Raw genomic sequence first — 13,812 nt, forward strand, 5'->3', positions numbered from 1 at the left:
TAACTAATGATACAGAGAATAATACAAACTGATTGCTTAACAAATGCAACTAAATGAACCACCTCTATTTTGCTAAAATAAAAGTTAATAGCTACTTTGTATACTGAACAACTTCTTATAAAAATTACACATAAAATTTCTGCATCTGTAGGAAATTTAACCAACTGATAATATTTAATCTTTTGGGGGTGTTATTCTATACATATAAACACCAACACAGAATAAGTAATGAATATGTACTTATTAAATTGATTTGAAGTCTGTTAATTAAATATATATGTAGATAATAACTCTATATGGTTTTATCTAGCCACACAGTTAGTTGTGTGTAATCAGTTATCAAAACAAATGTATTAAAGCATGAATTGTTTTCAGAATCCCTAATGCTTATTAGGGATACATCTATTAAAAGGGTTCCAGCCTTTCTCCCCTACTTTGAAACACATAGTTAGATAAGTTCATAAATGCCTAAGCGTGGCAGAGCCAAAAGAGCATTCTCAGTTGTGAGAGATGTCTGTTCTCTGGCTCTTCATTAGGTACAGGATTATTGTCAGTGGGAGCACATTGCTAGGGTCCTCCAATGCCAAGCATCACCTGTTCACATGCTCTGACTTAAATGATGACCTTACCCAGTATTTGAAGCAGAGGAAAAAGAAGATAAAAATCACAAAATAAAATTACAGAATTGTCTGTGGAAGTTACAAGGTTAAAGTTTGGTGATTATCTTGAATATTTTGTGGGAATAACTAAAATTGTTTAACAATATACATACAAAAATATGTGTGAAATGGAAAAAAAGGGATAAGTTAATTGGTGGAGGCATTTAGATGGCAGAGAAAGAGGTTTGGGTCATTGCTGGTTGGAGTGACCATACGCCCCAATTGACTTGGGGGCATTCCCAATTCATGCTTTTTGTTCCAGGATAATATTCAATTTGAATAATACATTATATTGAGTCTTAGTATTGGGGATTTCCTGTATATTACTGAGCAAAGGAATTATGTGACAGAAGGTCTGTGACAGGAAGATTATTCTATGCTTTCTTGGCACCTAGTGCAAAGGGAGGCAGGAAAAATTGGGGAAGGTTTTCCCATTTATATACGCATGAGTTGACTCTTACTTCACAAATAGGACACACATCATGAGGAGGATCCATTAGACCTAGTAGAAGTGTAATTGACAGAATTCTAAAATGATTTAAAATAAATCATGGTGGATAAAGAATCTCAAAGTAGATGTAAGTTGTAAATCTAGAGAACTTGAGAAATGACATTGGCAATAACAAAGATGAAATATTAGTAGAAAAATATTTTAAAGAAAAACTAAGGAGCCCACTATCTAAAATATTTTTCAGGATCAAAGGCAAGTCAAAGAATTTGTTTTATCTTATCATAATCAACAAGAGTTTAAAGAAACAGGAAATATGCACTTGAAATTATCAGCATATAGGTGGTTTTGCACAAATGTTAAAATTTCTGGACCAAGCTGACTTTTAAACGTGGGGTCCTACATCTCCACTAACAGCATCTAGCATGGTATCCAATGTCTATATATATATAGCTGCACATTTACCCAACTACTTCACAGAATATACAATGATTCAATGCAGGATCAGCTAACTATAAGCAGAGTGTCTGAGCACTGACCAAAGTTCTCCCAATATTTTGGACTTGGTCTTAATTGCTGTGAAGCATGTCCCAGGATTTGGAGATTAATTTCTAACTATAAACAAAGCCTTTAGTTGTCAACAAATACCTAAGAGAAAAAAATTATTTCCTCAATAATAAGAATATATGTTTGTATATCCATTGAAAGGGTCCCTTTCAGGGAAGGACATAATATTGCCTTTTGTTTTCAGGTTGTGTGATCACAGGGGAAAACATTAATAGATTAGCTGTCATCTGGCATTGATTTTTGAGGGTTTTCTAGAGGGAGATTTGGAAAAGGGATTTGGCTTTTTGGAAGAATTGAGTATAGTAGAACAAGAATTAATTCTGCTTGCTCCATTTTAGGGAGAATTATAAAAATATAATTAATTCCCCTCAAATAATTTTTCGATATTACCCTTGGGTTCTTGTCCTGATTATTCATAAGATATACCCAGTTAAAGAAATAGTGATATTTTCAAATTTAGTCCTCATTCTCCTGGCAATATCTTTTTAGACTTTGTTATTTATTTAGAGAATATTTTAATAAACTGGAGTATATTATATTTATTAAGTTGGATATTTTTCTTAATCATTTTGTATCTTTCATGGTTAATAAATGAATAGCCTAGCACAGCTTTTGACACAAAATTATTAATGAAGAGTAAGTGAATGAATGAATGAATGAATGAATAGACAGATAAGGTATACATTCTGCAAAAGCTTACCAAATTATAGTAACTTTAAAAACAGGATCTTTTTTCACTTTTATCTTTGTATCACTAAGAGTGCCTAAAAAAGGGATCTACCCATGCCAGAATTTCAACAAATGCTTGCTGAAAGAATGAATCAGAACATGCATGAATGTATACGTAAATGAGCCATAACAATGCTGCCTGGCCTGTGTCTTTTAATCTTACTCTTCTATCTTTTATACTCCTATTTAATTAATCTATGTAATAATATGGCTTAAAATCCAATTGCTGTGCTGGATAGTTTTCCGTATCTCCTAAAGGATATAGGAGAGAATCATGGACATTTATTAAGCTGTATCACTTAGTCTGACAGAAGATTCAATTGATCTATCAGTCCATTAATATTCACAGTACTAAACTCATAGATTTTTATATATCACAAGTAATGAAAAAAACACAAAAGTATTTTAAACAAAATGTAGCAGTTTATAAAAGATTCGAGTTTGAAAAATAAGATGGATTATTTTGTCTTCCCAAAGTAAAATTGGATATGCTTTATTTCTAAAACAGTACTTGAGTTTTTTAACCAATGCTTCCTTATATACATTTAAATGAAGTTCTATATTGGTTTGTATGTGTGTGTATGAGCACATGTGTCCTCTAAAATGATCTTTAAGATGCAGATTTTATAAATGATTATTTTATTTAATGGCATTGTGGGATCTCTGTTATAACATTCAGTTAGGGGAAGCAAAAGTTTTCCTTGACCCTCTTAGGGTTCCTGAATGGGCCTGAAAATTAGACTCACAAAGATAGATTAACAAGGGAAAAGCATACAAATTTATTTAACATAAGTTTTATATGACATAAGAAAACAAAGGCCAGAAGAAATGGTTAAATCTGAGTATTTTTATGCAAGGTTTGATCAAGAGTTGAAAGATGTGATAGGACAAAGAGTGTGAGCTAAGTGTGGCAATTTGGTGGAAGGAGCTTAAAAAAGCCTGTGCCTTCAGATTCTTCTCTGTGTCCCTCAATCATCAGAACTAAAGATGCTCATTTCCTCCAGCTGTAGGGAGGGCCTTTATCACATGACGGGGTTTTGTGACTTGCTTCAGTAGAAGATCAGAGAGACCTTTCTGCATGTGCCATTTCTCAAATTCCTTCCTCTTGAATATTCCATATACAAAGGTGTTATATTTTAGAGTAGCATGTCCTGAACCATGTCAGGGATTAGAGAATACTCGGTTTTATTATTCCTAGTTATACTGCCTCCAGAAGCAAATGGGCACTTCTCATTTACAAAATATAGCTACCTGAGACTAAAAAATAGGGGGAAGAGGTAGATAGAACTCTTATAGCAACAATAATCTATAATTACATCACTTTATAATTTACTATTATAATGCATCATTTACTTAGAAAAATATAATTAATCTTTTTCTCTTTGTTATCCTGATGGATAGGATAATTATCCTATTATAATAATCCTAATTATATAAATTAATTATATACATCTCTTTACTAAAGCTAGATTTATCTAGGAATATTTTCATTTATTTCTTTTATATTTTAATTAATTGAAAAAATAAACAAATGTTAAAAAGGTCCCTAAACTATATGCTTGTGATTATCAGAATTAATAATCTAAAATTATAGAAATTATTTTAAAATATTCTAAATGGTGTGTCATTTTAATAGATGCAGAATATTTTTCCTATTTATAAATTAGATTTTATAGTTATTTTACAGGCTCTATTTAATATTAATTCACATTAAATTTGAAAGTATACTTTATACATGAATAACCCAATTGATCTATTGGAAATGTTACATTACTATTGATTGTGAAGCAAGTATTCTCTAAACAATTTCTGTATATCTGACTAGTGACCAGCAATAATGCCTTGAAGAATCCTAACTCCAGCTCAGCTTTATATGTAGAACTTTATTTGTGAATTTTTCCCAGTCTTTTCCCTCACTCCTCTAGCATCTGATTGTGTGGAACCTCTGTCAGAGACCTGTTGCTTTGGTTTTCTAAATCCTTAAAGCCAAGAAATTAGTCTCTGCTGCCTTTCTTTCCTATTCTGGCTTTTCCACACTGTTAGCTGACTAACTGACTCTCAATTCCACTGTTCCCCAGCCTGAAACTTAGGTAGAGGCTGAGAAACACATTCATGAAAATAAAAAGAATACAACCGTGCGTAACCTGAAAGCCAGGCTGCAGTAACACATAGGATTACTGAATTTTTCTCTTTACTTTTAAGCAAAAAAATAAATGGCATTGTGAGAAAAAAATAAGGTACTTTTCTAAGTAGAAATAAATTTTCATTATAATGTAAATTGTACAAATGCTTTCGATGATTGCATGTTTTTCCCATGTTAAAAAGAAACTGGGAGAGAGGTCAACTTTAAAGACTTTCATGGAATTTGTGTTACTGGGCTACCTCCTTTTCCTTCTGTCACCCACACCAACCTGGTAAAAAGAAAACAAGGGTGAGGCTACGTACAATCCTAGACAAAGCCACAGAGGCCAGGAAAATTGATGGTATAGGAAGAGTGGGATGGGATTTATACATCATACAGTCTGATTTTCTCATTTTACAGATGAGGAAACCAAGATCCCAGAGGTTAAAAGTAACAGTGGAGTGGCTCTTGACCAAAGCCACACCATTAGTTGTTGATACAGGAGGATAATAATCCAAGTTTTCTAAAGTTCATTACTTCTCTCGTCCACCAGATCTGATGCATCATTGTATGATTACTTTTCCCACTTAAAAGATTTAGCATTCACAAGTCTTGTCATCAAGAATCTAGATGAGGGGGCTGTGCCATCCACTCCGTTTTTAGCCTCCACATGGGTTGACATGTAAGAAATGGAAAATTTATGTAATATATAAAAGTTAGAATTAAATTGAGTCAAACTGAATTTCACTCTTTTATCACCGTACATCAGAAACTTAACTTAGGAAATAGAGATCAGACAAATGTGGAAAAGTTTTTGGGTGCTAGATTGTGCTCATCATAACCAGTGCACAATGAGAATCCTTGACATTTTTTAAGAAATATGCCTGATTTCTGCTCTAGCAATACTTGGGAAATGAAGGCAGTTTAGAAAACCATAATATTAGAAGCTTTCTCAGCAACTTTCTCATCTCTAATTTAGTAACTTCTCATTTAGTGTGAAATAAGAAATCATTTTGTTAATTACTTGAAAACTAACTTATAAGCAATCTAGGAAAGAAGTTTCACCTTTTTTTTAGCTGGTGTATTTAAAATATTGGCAATTTGTACATTTGTGCATGTGCATTTATAATTAAAATTACATTTATAGACATTCTCCCAGAGCTAAAACTTTTTGCTGATCATAATGTTTTACAAAGAAAAAAATACAGTAAAGCAATAGGAGACTTTAATAACCTCTTGTTTTACTACCTTAACCAAAAATAAAATGACTCTAAATAACTGCATTCAGAGAGTGCTGCATAAATAATAGATCATTATGATTAAAAGTAACAATTGATAGATATTTTTTTTGTGTGTGGAGTGGTAATATGACTCAGGGTAGGAGTATGACTTGGCCTTGCTCTCTCCCATTTGAGAACGTTAATAAATTTTTTAAGCCTCAGGAGAATCTAACCAGGAATGTACACCTTGACCGCTGAGGCAAGTCCTTGATAGTTTTAAGTTGTTAATTGAGTCCCTTCAGTAATTTATATTTAATGTCTTTGAGGTAAACAGCCAGCAAAGAGAGGCAATTGAGGGTTTATTTATAATTAACATGTTTGTATATAATGTTTGAAATGGTGAGTAAAAAAGTTAAAAACATATAGTACTTAGTTAACCCTGGAGCCCAACGTGGGAGGCACAGCGCTTTTGTATGTTTATTAGAATCCCCGATGGACTCCAGGCTGGCTGCACATTGGAGCCTAGAAAACACTTGCTTTGTTTAGGGGTAGGACCGAGGACAAGGAGTGTAAGTGACCAGAAGTCACAGGTAATTGTTTATGCTAGCTTGAGATATTAACAACACACAATTTGAAGTTCTGTAAACTGTGAAAACCAAAATGCTTCAAGTATGCTGGAGAATGGCAGATATGTTTACTGACATTTAAACCATACAGCTAAAAATTTTAACTTTCAACTTAAGAAATATGTCTATCAATGTATGTTTTTCTTTAATTAGGGGAGTTTTTAAACATGCAAAAAGATATAATTATTATAATATACACACTTGAAATTGCTACTCAACTGAAGAAGTATAATACAAATGAAGTTCAAGAACCCTCTCCAATAGCACTTTCTTCCCTTACCACCACCCAAAGTAGTAACTATCCTAAATTTGGTGCTTATCACTCCTGTGCATGGTGTATAGCTCACTATAAATATGTGGGGTTTTTTTTTTCAAGAAAGCATACCATAATTTATATTATAATGAGAAAAATTAACTAAAACAAAATGGAGACAGACTCAGAGAGCAAGCTGACAGCTGTGGGCAACAATGGGAGGTGGTGCTGGAGGATGGGGGGTTGAGCAAGTAAAAGATTAAGAATTCATGAACAGAGACAACCGTGTGGTGATTGCTGAGGGAAGGGGTGGGAGGAGTAGAGGATGGTATGGGGGGTAAATAGTAATGGAAGGAGATTTGACTTGGGGTGGTGAACATACAATAGAGTGTACAGATGATGTGTTGTGGAATTGTGCACCTGAAACCTGTATAATTTTGTTAGCCAGTGTCACCCAACAAATTCAACAAAAAGAAAAAATACCATTTGTATTCTGCAGGTTACCTTTCCCATTCATTATGATTTTTAAATATTTATCTACTTTGATACATTTACCACTAGTCACTCATTCACATTACTAAATATTATTAGATGTATAAATATATTCCACGATTTATTTAGACATTTTTTTTTGTTTGGGGAGTACCTAGCTAGTTGTTTTTCATTGTGTTTTGTTTATTTTGTTTTGCTATTATAGGCAATGTTACTGTGATTATTCTGATATATTTATGCCTATGTATGTGTTTAAGATTTTCTATAGAGCAGTGCTACTCAATTAATAGTGTTCTATATGAAGTAGGTACAACCACCCAAAGTAAATATTTGAAAACTTTTATAGCAATTTTTATTGTTGTTCCATTACAGTTGTCCCCATTTTCTCCCCACTACTCTCCCCTGCCCTGCCCACCTCTGACCCTCCACATTCAATCCTCCCCGCCCTGAAAACTTTTACAGCAATTTGACATTGCTACGATATCCATTTATGTGCTTTCACGTTTTGTAAAATTACTGTACTGCAATGGATTGTACATTTTCAACCCATAGATTATTTAAGAAGTATTTATCTAGATTATATATATTGGAACACAATTGTTTTGTCGTGAGGTATTTGTGATTTGCCTTTAAAGATATTGCCATTAATTTCTGAAGAATAATTAGAATAATGTGCTGGTTTAGATTCACACCTGAAATGTGGAATGTCTTTGTTTCTTTGTTCTCTATTTACTCTGCTTTTCTCTGATTATTTTTAAAACCTTCTTTTGGTGAAAAATTATTCAGTTTTCATTTTATTTCCCCTCTACTACAGAATTTAAATACTATTTCCATTCTTCTAGTGATAACCCTTCAAAAACTTAATTCATGCTTCCTCCTCTTACATGTTATTTTAAACCAGTTTTGTGCTTCAGTTTCTTTTGAACTTCTTATCCTCCTTCTGGAATAATTTAATTCATAGTAACTAAAAAGTTTTAGTGTGAGGAATTCATTTATTTTATTCATTGAAGTTCTATTGATAGAAAATTCTTAGTGCTGTTTTAACTAAAATACATATATCCTTCTTTTGAATACATTTCTATGCAACAGTATTTTCTAAGTACATGGAGTAATTGTTCTATGTCCTCTAACTTCTAATGATGCTATGGAGGTATTTGCAGTCAATCTAATTACAATCGTTTGGGGGAAAAGTCTTTCAGGCAGCTTTAGAAATCTTATTGTTTTTAGTTTTCTGCAGTTTCACTATGATGTGATGTGTCTAGCTATGGATTCCTTTTTGTTTACTTGAGTGAAATTTATTAGCCTCATTTAATCTGAGGATCCATGCTTTTCAATTCTAGAAAGTACCTGTGTTTTTTCCTTCCTTCCTTTCTCTCATTATATAGAATCCTTTTATCAGAAACACAATTAAACTCATATTAAATCTTTTTACTCAGTTCTCTAAGACCCTTAAATTCTCTGACATCTTTTACATCTTGTGTCTCTGTGATAAATTCTGGCTAATTGTTTCAATTCATTATACTTATTCATTACTTATTCCTTTGGCTGGTGTCTGGAGTAACCTGTTATTTAAATCTTCCATTGGATTTTAAACTTTAACCATTATTTTTCAATTATATAAATGCTTTATAAAATAATGACTATTTCAAAAAGTGTTTGTTCCATGTGTCAACCTATTTTCTCTTATCATTTTAATATGTGTATTTACATTATATATTTAGTAACTAAATTATGTGGTGTTTTTTGGATCTAATTTTAATTAAGCACTTTACTTATTCTTCTTCATGTATTTTGTGATTGTGGACTTTTAGTTCATGTTTGGCAAGGCTTTCTCTCTGAGAATTCTGAGAACTTTCATTTCCTCCTGGCAGATGTTCCGGTACAATACTAATCGATACTAATTAATTGTGATAATTTTCTATTTGGGGGGGCTCTGAGACCACCTACAGAGTGCATGCAGATTTAAAAGTTAAACCATGTAAGTTAATGATCACAGATTTTCAAGAGGAAACATTTTCCCACTCAATCTCAGGTCAAACTAGATGAGATTGTTTTTTAAATCTACCTTTCACCAAGGGTCCAATCTTTCATGAATTCTCGATTTGTGTGGTGCTCCCTGCTTTAAGTTTGCATAGCTATTAACACTCAGTCCTCTTAGGCACAGAGCTCAGAAAACCCTTGCAAAGCAGCTCTGAGGTCTACATCAGCTTCTACTCTGAATTTTAGTGTACTCTTCTCTATGGACCCTGGTTATTTCCCTTCCTTTCTTGAAAGCTCCATTCTGAGTCTAAAATGAATATTTGCTATATTTTACCCAACATTTCTGGCTATTTTATATTCATAGAGTTTTTCAAAGTATCTAATATGTCATAACACTGAAAATGGAACTGAAATTTCATCTTTTCTGTTAGCCACACTCTAAGTGCTACTGACTCCCCAGTTCTGTTCCAAACATCCACTTTCCCTGCAGTGACTTTCTCCATTTTCCTAAGTCCTCTGCATAAAGTAAGATTGGACTCAATTTCTGCCTTCTTTATGAAGCATTTTTTTCACAATCTCACCCTGAAGTGAACCTCACTTTAATGGGATAGGGTTCAGGTATCAGTGAAGCAATGTCATTATCTAGATTTGTGGTGTCTCAGAAGAGGAAATAGGTGCTACTTCTTATTATGTAGCAGTATTATGTTGTGAAGTAAAATTTCAGTTTTAACTCGCACCGTGCCCAAGTGTGCAAGAAAATGTAATTCCTTTCGTGTTCCGTTACTCGTGTTGTCTTTCCCCCTAACCGCAAGTACATCTTAGTCTTAGTGCATTTACTTACTTAATGCCAAACCCATTCAATTTTCTTTCAGATCTGCTGCTTTAATTAGTCCCTTTAAATAGTGTTCACTCTAAAACAGTATCTTTTAATATCTCATGTTTCTTAGCTCATTATCCTCTTCTCAGTTGCCTTCTAAAACGGCTTTAGAGTACTGAAGAGCAGAGTGTATCTGGCACAACCTTGTATCAGAGAGCAAAAGTCAAAGTCTGGAAGTGTGGTGTTACCTGGCTACTCACGTCGAGGGACAAGATACCTTTTCACTCGGGGGCATTTTGCCCTGCTAGGACTCTTAGATAATGAGTAAGGCCTGTGTGACTCAAGATCTAGTCTCCTTTGACTCTGGTTGGGGACTTCTGCACCGCTGCCACGACCTCCACCTGCCCCTGTGCCTAGCAGCCCACCTCAATACCCACAGTGAGCTAACAGGGGACTCGGATCTCCAACCTCCACCCATGCCAAGTGTGATTGGAGATGATATAAAAAGTTAAACCTCCAAGCTTTCAGGTTTACTTTATCGTGCAGCACTTTTCATATCTAACAAACACACCTTCCCATTTTGGCCAATATTGTGTTTTCACTGAATCTAGATTTCAAACCTGTTGCCTCAGAGAAGAGCTTCTGTGTCTGTGTGATTTAATACCTTCTCTAACAAATTTTAATTCTTATCACATTCCCACTCCTTACTCGGAGGTAAGCAAAGTGAAGTTATAGTACTCAGAATATTAACCCAATTATTATGTCAATATCTTATCAGAGATGATATGAATAAAGATAAAAATAGCTAAATCACCAGTCTTCTGCCTATTCTTCTGTTAAGATTATAACTTTGCATGATATTAGCAGAAAATCAAAACTAGAAATGTAGAAGATATTTTAGTAAATTGTGGGTCACATATAAAAGTAAAATTAGCAGATTCTTGTTTTCTCCAGAAATACACATATAAAACAATTCCCTAGCTACTTTTATTTTCTCTCTCAGTGGCAGAGTTGCCTTAGCATTTAGTGAATTGGGATGATTTCCTGTGTACTAGGCTTTGGGATACCAGAACTCCATAGGGGTGATGTTTCTTGAAAATGAAGTATGTAGCCTGACCTAAGTGGGGAGAAATAACTCATTTAGCTGTTCCCTTTAAGAGAATTCTTTTAGGCTGGGGGGGAGGGTACTCAAATAACCCAGAATTTATTTATAAAACATTATGTGTTTATTCTTATGTATTCTTATATATTCTTATGTATTTATTTTTATGTATTTTGAAGGTAACTGAAGTTACCTTCAAAGAACTATTTGATGCAATACACCTATTGAGACTTTTTTTCACTGCTCAAAACAGTTTTGAACTCATCAATTTTGATGCCTTTTAGTGCTTCTGCCATTTTTTGTTTCACATTTTCCACATTAGCAACCATTTCCCTCTGAGGACTTTTTGCATCTTGGGAAATAAAAAATGTATCTCCAAGTAAGATCAGGTGACTAGGGAGTGTGGGGCACGGAGTTCATGGCATTTTGGGTCAAAAACTGCTGAACACTCAGTGTGGGCAGGTATGGTCATAAATCACCCATCATGAAATGGCAAATGCATTGAAAGAGTCTTCAAAAAAAATTAACTGAAGCTGAATGCAGCCTCTCACAACAACTCCAGCTGGTATGGTGGTAACAGATGGGTTCCTAGAATGCTCATGTAGAGGGGGAGCCTGCACTACAAAGGGCCTGCCCTCCAGGAGATAATTTTGGTTTTCTTGTGTCTCCCTGTTATAACCTCCTGGCATATTTGTCCCAGGCCCAGACCAGCCCCGATAGAATTACAGCACTGTGACACCCTCATCTAACTCTCCACTCATGTGAATCCTTAACACTTCCAGAGTCACCATTAGTATCTGGCTCTCTTTTGGGAATGCTACCCCACAAGTTCTCCCTCCCTTTCCTTTATTTTCTGCCATGTCTCCTTCCATAGGAGGTAATAGCTGCAAAAAGTTTGCCTTAACTTCATTTATGCACTCTTAGCACTTTCTCCTAACTAAATCACTTTGCCTCTGGGCTAAAATATCTAAAATACCTTCACAGTGAAATCCAAAAAAGAATATCAATGAAGAGGTTGAACTAACTGTTCTCTAAGGGCCTCTCTAGAGAAGAGCTTTATGATTTCATGTGAAGACAACAATGTAAAGAAAAAATCCAATACAGTTCTTGAAAAAAAAAGAAGTATTGAAAATCCATTGATGTGTGAAATGTTAAGTGATGGCAGAATCAAAAAAGAAGTTAATTTCCAGCCTCAATAACCCCATAAATCCTCATTTTAAGTATAGAAGGCCTAGATAGAAGGCCTAAGAAAAGTTAAATAATATTTGAGGAGTTCATTTAATTAATCATTCATTTATTTATTCATGAATGATAAAGGAGCTGAGTCTGTGGGCCTTACCTGCAGATGATAAAGTGAGCAGTTAATGTCATAGGGCTCCAACAGAAAAAGTAAAGGTTACTTGGATTTCATGCAGGGTGAGTACCTAATCATCTTCCACATGGGAAATTAGAAATGTCTTCTTGGAGAAAGTAATGTCTCAGCTGAGATTGAAGGGATGTGTGTGTTGGGAGCCATGATCAAGCTGAATGAAAGAAGGGACACTCAGCAAAGGGAACAGTCCCTACAAAGGTACAAAAGTTAGACTTAGGGCACCTGCTTTTCAAGTCAGGTTACAGAACCTTTAAACAACAATATGAAAACATACAGTAATGTACAGTTTAGAAGATGCCATTGAAAACAGCAAGTGAATTTCCAGTTGTGTAAGGTAAATAGAATGCTTAGAACATCAGAGGCTAACAGAAATTACGTGAAATTAACTATGCTAACACCTGTGGCCAGGGTATGATGATAAGTAACTTCTAGTACAATTAACAGTGTGATCAAAGGCAGGGTCAGAAGAATACATGAAATTTTCAGGAGACCGTAAATAGTCCCATTTGACTAAAGTTGGGATATAAATAAGAATTCACTAGAGAAAATTTGCCACCTCCCAATACACTTTCCCTTTACCACTGAATAAAAGGAAGAATTATGGTAGTTCCACAGAGTCCCCCATTGTGCACTGGGAGGGGGGATAGTAAATTGCACTACCTTAGAAAATCAGAGAGAAATGACTTCTCAATGCAGTGTGGCCACAGGATGCCCAGCTACAGAACACACTCCAGTGCCCTGGTTGTAGACTCCAGAGTTTTGAATCATCCTCTGCCTATAGTACTAATTTTAACACTATTGAAAATAAATTTTGTTTGGAATTAAAAATGCATAATCATTTCTGCTGCATGTTTCTCATCAGCTAATCATGCCATCAACCCCTCACAGAGAACCCCTGTCTGCTCAGTGCCGCAGCAGGTTCTACCAGCTGAGTGGCTCATCTTTGGGTGCTCTGTGTAGATAAGGTCAATACACAGAAATCAAATCTGGTCCTCACACTATGGCGCCTTTGTAATCACCCCAGCTCAAGAGCATCCCCAAATACTGAATAGATTGGGGATCAAATGTAATAGAATGAACCTGTCAAAGAAATATAGGTGGGGAATACTTATTGGGTTTCAAAACAGCTAAATGAGTAAGATGGATTTTTTAAATTAAGAAATCTATAAGTCAGCAGAGTCTATATTTTCAGAACATTGTAATTATATTCATATAATCAAGCTGGCTGAATTCATTAGATTTGGAAGAGATCAAAGTATAATGTTTTTGTAAAATCCAGTACTTTAAAATTTTATATTTTTATTCAAAGATACAAGAAATGTAAAGTATTAACTATTATATGTCCAGGAACTAATTTGTATAAACTATATGGTGTTCAGAAATTTCACTGAACTAAGCATATAATAAGGGTATTGGAATATTGTT

The 13,812-nt window shown here is 34.4% G+C and overlaps 1 protein-coding gene across 1 annotated transcript in view; it reads left to right on the forward strand.

Moving 5' to 3' along the window:
* KCNH7 (potassium voltage-gated channel subfamily H member 7) overlaps positions 1-13,812 on the forward strand; it is a 476,729-nt gene that overhangs the window by 217,844 nt on the left and 245,073 nt on the right. The window lies entirely within an intron of this gene.

Source organism: Phyllostomus hastatus, unplaced genomic scaffold (assembly GCF_019186645.2).
Source record: "Phyllostomus hastatus isolate PE091 unplaced genomic scaffold, TTU_PhHast_1.1 phas_contig_1, whole genome shotgun sequence".
NCBI lineage: Eukaryota > Metazoa > Chordata > Mammalia > Chiroptera > Phyllostomidae > Phyllostomus > Phyllostomus hastatus.